Source organism: Meles meles, chromosome 5 (assembly GCF_922984935.1).
Source record: "Meles meles chromosome 5, mMelMel3.1 paternal haplotype, whole genome shotgun sequence".
In the NCBI taxonomy this organism is placed as follows: Eukaryota; Metazoa; Chordata; class Mammalia; order Carnivora; family Mustelidae; genus Meles; species Meles meles.
The window spans coordinates 151477181-151483180 of NC_060070.1; the positions used below are offsets into that span (position 1 = coordinate 151477181).

At 48.1% G+C, this 6000-nt stretch overlaps 2 non-coding genes across 2 annotated transcripts; both read right to left on the reverse strand.

Moving 5' to 3' along the window:
• Nucleotides 1-2364: 2364 nt before the first annotated feature.
• On the reverse strand, nt 2365-2437 carry TRNAA-AGC. Its single transcript has one exon. It is a non-coding gene; the product is annotated as a tRNA-Ala (tRNA).
• A 400-nt stretch (nt 2438-2837) lies between these two features.
• Nucleotides 2838-2910, reverse strand: TRNAV-AAC. The gene has a single exon. It is a non-coding gene; the product is annotated as a tRNA-Val (tRNA).
• Between the last annotated feature and the right edge of the window lie 3090 nt (nt 2911-6000).

The window sequence follows — 6000 nt, forward strand, 5'->3', positions numbered from 1 at the left end:
GATGTCTCTGTTCTCCGCAGTAGTTCATTCACTGATACACAAATATCCAACTTTCAAATTCCTGTGTGCTGGCCTTTTGGGCTTAGACTTCCAAGTCAATACCGACTCATTGTCCTCCTTCAAATCCCACCAGTGACAATAATTACTGAACATTGTTCTTGTGCGATTCTTTTGATTCTAGAACTTCTTTTCTATTCCTTTAGTGCACTTTTGCTGGAGAGCTGTTCTTTGCCAGGCACTGTGCTAGGCTCACGGGATTCAGAAGGAGTCTGATGAGTTCCAGACTTCAAGAGATGGAAGGGTGAGTATGGACAAGAAAGGATCCATTCCCAGGCTCACTGCTTTGTCTTCCTGGCATCTACAGATAAATAACTCATTCTATAATATCAATTTTAATAGCATCACTCTCTTTTGCACACTGCCATTCTTGATTTTTTAGTTTCGATATGATCTTGTTTTTCCCGCAGTTTTTGACCATTCTTTCTTTTTTTGTTCTATAAGGTCAGTCGATGGATGGTGGTGTTTAGTTCTTCAATATATTTGATTTATTATCTACTAAATTTATTAATTGATAGGCAGAAAGCTCTTTTTTTTTGGGTTTTTTTTATTTGAGAGACAGAGCATGAGGTGGGGGAGAGACAGAGGGAGAGGGAGAAGCTGATCCCCACTGAGCAGGGAGCCAGAAGTGGGGTTGGATCCCAGGACCCTGGGACCATGACCTGAGCCGAATGCAGACGCTTAACTGACTGAGCCACCCAGGCACCCCAATAGAGAGATGTGATAACATCTGCAACTATAATTGTGGATTTTCTTACTTTATCTCATTTTTTTCTTAGCTTTATCAACTTTGTTTCAGTTTTGGAGATCTGTGGCCAGATGTATGGGCATTTAAGACAGTTTCATCTATTTGGTAACATGCACCAAATAATTGTATAACATCTCTCAATGCAGAAAATTTCTTTGCTTTGAAATATACTTCGTCTGATACATGTTTGTATCAAACTTTTTTTTTGCTTTGTGGTTTAATTTCCCCCATTCTTTTACTTATACTCTATCTAAGCCATTTTATTTGAGGCGAGATTCCTATAGTCAGCACATATTTGGGCCATGTTTTATTTTTAATATGGTCTGACTATGTCCAGTATGTAGCTGATGTTTATACTAGTAACATGTAACATTATCATGGGTATGTTTGTATATAAATCTATTATTTTTACTTTGTTTATGGTCTGTTCCCTCTGTTTTTCATTCTTCTATTTCTGTCTTCCTACTTCCTTTTGGCTTTTTAAGAACATATTTACTATTCTATATATATATATATATATATTGCTATATCTCTGTATAGCTATTTAGCAATTAGTCTAGGTTACTAATTGTGACTGGTATGTGCATTACCATATACACACTTAACATTTTACAGTCTATTTTAGAATGAGTGTTATACCATTCAAGTCAAACATAGAAACTTTTTCCATTTAGGTCCCTTTATTCTAACCCCTTGGTGTTGTGTGTATAGTATATTTATATGATGTGTTATAATTTTTGTTGTCAGTCATCAAGAGCTTACTTAAAAAATAGTAGAAATCTTGAAAGAACTCCAGAGAATCATAGTCGATTGTATCTACCCAGATATTTCCTATTCAGCTATTGTTCTCTTGTTTCTGATGTTCCAAATTTCCTATTAGTTCTCTTCAGTCTAAAATCTTTTTTTAAAAAAAGCTGTTCTGCTACCAGTGAATTTTCTGTGTGCTTTCAAGTGAGAATGTATTTATTTTACCTTTATGTCTGAAGGATATTTTTGCTACTGATAAAATTTCAGATTGAGTTATTTTTCTTTCAGCGTTTAAAAAATATTCTTCCATTCCTTTCTAGCTTCGGTGGTTTCTGATAAATCCACAAACACGCAACATCTTTTCATTGTCCTCTGGCAGCTTTCAATTTCTTTTCCTTTCTTTAATTTTTAGCGATTTTCTTGTGATGTGCCCAGACGCGATTTTTCTTTGGGTTTATCCTTCTTGAGCTTTACTGAACTTCTTGAATCTGATTTATGTGTTTTGCACTTTCCGGGACTGGGTTGAATTGAGGGCCAAGTTGCAGGGGAACACAGGGAGAAAAACAGCAAGAGGGTATGCTCATCCTTTCGGGATCGCGTCTCCGCCGAAGAAACAGGTCTTTAAACCCGCCATCTACACGCGTACCTTTGGTAGGTCCGTCAGTAGCCTCGGCTGGACCATGCCCAGACGTCAAAATTCAAAGAAACGGCCCAAACACTACTGTGTTGAAAATGCCCGCCACTTGCTCATTTTCTTGGGGGCGCTAGAAGGTTTGAAGTCTCCTTCCGGAGGGCCTCGGGCGGACAAAAGCTGGAGAATGCGGGCATCGATCCCACCACCTCTCGCATGCTAAGCGAGCGCTCTACCACCTGAGCTAATTCCCCTGCCGCGTTCTCCACTTCTTCCAATTTTCCTTCCAGGAGTCGAGGCGCGAGTCTCCGCTTCGTTACTCACTTTCCGGTGCCGCGAACACAGGGCAAGTCGAGGGCATTAACACCGAACAGGATTGAGCGCAGAGCAAATCTTCTCCAGACGGCCCCGGCCGGGGCGCGGCGGCACCGGTTCCTCTGCGGGAGGAAAAGGGGAGAAAGTCGCCAATACAAAGACCTGGCGCCGCCGAAACTGCCCCTTGCGCGTTTTCCCGGAGAGGAGCGTGCGCTTTCCCGCAGGGCTGCCGTGGGGCTGCCTGGCGCTCCCGGGATGGGGACCGCCGGCTCCGTAGCTACGGCCTCCGGGAGCAGACGGTGGAGACCGTGGTGGGCTGTGGCGGCAAAAGAGACCCACTGTTTCCGCCCGGTTTCGAACCGGGGACCTCTCGCGTGTTAGGCGAGCGTGATAACCACTACACTACGGAAACTGCTTGCTCAGAGCGCTTCTTCGTACTTCCGAGATCCGCGTTCACCGCGGGAAAAGTGGGCCGAGCCGCAGTCACAGCAGGACCCACGAAGGGCTCCCGAAGAAGCGCGCCAGGAAGCACGGTGGCATCCGAGCGCAGGAACCAGGCTGAACCGTGCGGGACGGAGATGAGGAGGGAACCCCGGGGGAAGCGAGCCCGCGCGGTGGTAGGAATTGTTCGGGGTGGGGGTGAGGGGGGAGATGCCTGTGGAATTATTTGAATTAAAAACGAAGGGCCGCGGAGCGCGCGGGCGGCTGGAGCGGGGCCGCGGAGCGCGCGCACTAGGCGGGGAGTGGCCGCGGCGCGCCAGCGCACCCTGTGTCCACCTCCGCGCCCTCCTGTCCTCCGCGCGGTCTCCACCACCGGATGGCAGCCGCTGGGCCCCGGGACCGCAAGTTTAAGTCTGGAAAATAACGGACCTTGGATCTTTCTGTTTTTGTTTTTGTTTTTTTCCTTCGTGGGCGCACACAGGACGGGGGAGGCAGTGACTTCGCTCCCACCGAAAGTGATGGGCTGTGGGAGGTGGAGGAAGGCGGGGAGGAGCCTAGCGGACGCTGCAGGTGTAGGACTGGGATCCCGGGGGGAGAGAAGGCGCTCCCAGCCGCGCCGGGAGGGGCATTTTTGTCTGGGGCGCTGAGCGCCCTCAGTTCCAGGGGATCAGCGCGGACACCCGTTCCCGGTTCTCCGAAGCGAGGGGAGTCGGTTTCAGTGGTGGCAGGAAGGGCTCTCGGCTCCTGGAGTTTGAGATTTATGAGAAGGTTGAGCCCGGGAAATAAGAAAGGAGAAAGCGTGACACCTGGAGACGTGAAATCCAGGTGGGAATGCGTGGACCGGGGGCGTCTGCCCATGCGGCGCGGAGAGATTACATGACATCCGAGAGCGCGGGAACCGAAGGCTCTGGCACCTACCAGGGTTCCGGGAGAAACCCCCCCGCAGGGAGTCACAGGTGGTCGTCGCCCTCCGCCTGGGCCCACTGCTGTAGTAAGACCACTTTGTAATGACAGACAGAACAAATTCTTCCGGGTGGCGTACTACACGATAAAACGGAACCCATGAGGACCTTTTCCAATGCCATACCTGTGTCCCAAGACAGACTTTTTGGGGACCCACTGAGCTGCGGATTGACCCAATCACACGGTAAACGCCCTAGTGAGAGTCTGAGCCTAAGCCTTAGAGACACCGAGAGCCCAACATGAGGCTCTAGCAAGGGCTTCTGGGAACAGAGGGGATCTTCAGAGACCCAAGACGGCTTTGCGACCATGATGTCCAGCCTGGAGGACTGAGGAAAAGAAAAATCTCCTGTTTGGTTGTGTTGAGGAGCTGTCTTCCTGCTGTCCACGGAGGCCCCTGCCCTAGTGGCGGGCCTTTCAAGTCTCCCCTCTGCTCTTGCTCCAGACCGGACACAGCCGGCTCGTTTTCATCACGGAGGCCATTACTTCAATGTCACTGCCGTAGAGAGCCGTTCCTGGACCTCTCTAGAGGAATCAGTGCCCACCCTGTCTCTCTCTCCATCACCTTTATAAAATTCTGCCTTGGGAAGGATATTAAGTTACTGTTTTATTTTCTATAGTTCCTCTAGGGGATAAGCTTCTGGACAGGTTGCCAGTCTCCATCCTCTCAGTGTCTAGAGTTAGGATGCTCTTCTCAGATACTGCCTGTTCAGACCTTAGAGACACGGAGGGGACAAGCTTTCCTCTGGGTTGTGTTCTTTCAGAGGGTAAATTCAAGGAGAAACACTTCTTAAACTAAGGCAAGATGGCAGCTGTGAGGCCCTCTGGTTTTCTGGAATGGACAAGGTAAATGGGCACAGCTGGAAAGAAGAAAGATTACTTCACCCGTGACGTTTTTGGATACTCGTTTCTGCTTTGCAATCATACGGGACACCCTTTGGAGCTCTTAATGATTCAGTGAGAAGGCAATTGCCATGATTCACTGATACGTAGTAGAAGTAATCAGCTTTTCTTAGTGGCCTGCGTGGTCAGATAGTGTTAAGGACTCTGGTTATGACTGTAGCACATTGGTGGGAATCCGACTATGGTAGTCTGGAATCTTCTGCTTTTACTCCCTCTGCCCTGAAACTAAATCTGAGGCTTTGACTGCAAGCTAGGTTTTGCTGCCTGCAGAAGAAATATATAGAGAAAATTTCTGTGCTCCTTTCCGGGCACTGGCTGTCAAATCAGACAAGAAGGGGAAAGAAAATCTCAGTTTTCTCAATTTATTGCTCTTTCCCTTTACACCTCAAGGCAGTGCTCACAACCTTTTTCTTTTCTTTTTTTAAAAGATTTATTTGTTTGAGAGAGAGAGCATGAGTAGGAGGGGCAGAGGGAGAGGGAGAGAGGATCTCAAGCAGGTTCCATGTTGAGCTGGGAGCCAGATACGGACATGGGGCTCCATCTCGCGACCATGAGATCAAAACCATGAGATCACAACCTGAGCCTAAACCAAGAGTCAGTCACTTGACCGACTGCCCCTCCCAGGCACCCCCACAATTACATTTTAAGGATGAGTGGTCATTCCGTTGCTATACCAAAGTGAATTTGCAAAGCCTCAGAAAAATGAAAGAACAGGTTTTGAAGGTAAATTAAGAGTGACTTACTTTTTTCAGAGTCTGCATGGGATAAAATTCCAGGAGTGAAGCTGTTGGACAGGCCAGCCTTCTTCATGAGCGGCTTTGGGTGCCAGAATAAAGCATTTGGATAGTCTCTTCAGCTAAGTTTGCTGGTAAATGAATTTAGTCAGGACTGTAACTGAACTTGCATCTCAGCACCTCTCCAACGGGGCCGGAACTAAGAGCTGAGTGCAAAGTGTGGGGAGGAGTGTCAAATCGTATCATAGTGGTCTGGGCAGAGAATCCGCACACACTGTTGGAGTTAGACACCTTCATTCACTGCACAGATCCTACTGCATCCTCGCAGACTCGGGGTTGGGTGGTCAGCATGCCTCCCGGGATTCAGGGATAGCTGCTATAGGCGGCACTGGCCTATGGCCCTTGGGTGAGAAACCCTTTCGGACTCTGACCTCATATTGAATTACATGGGGAGGTACTGAGGA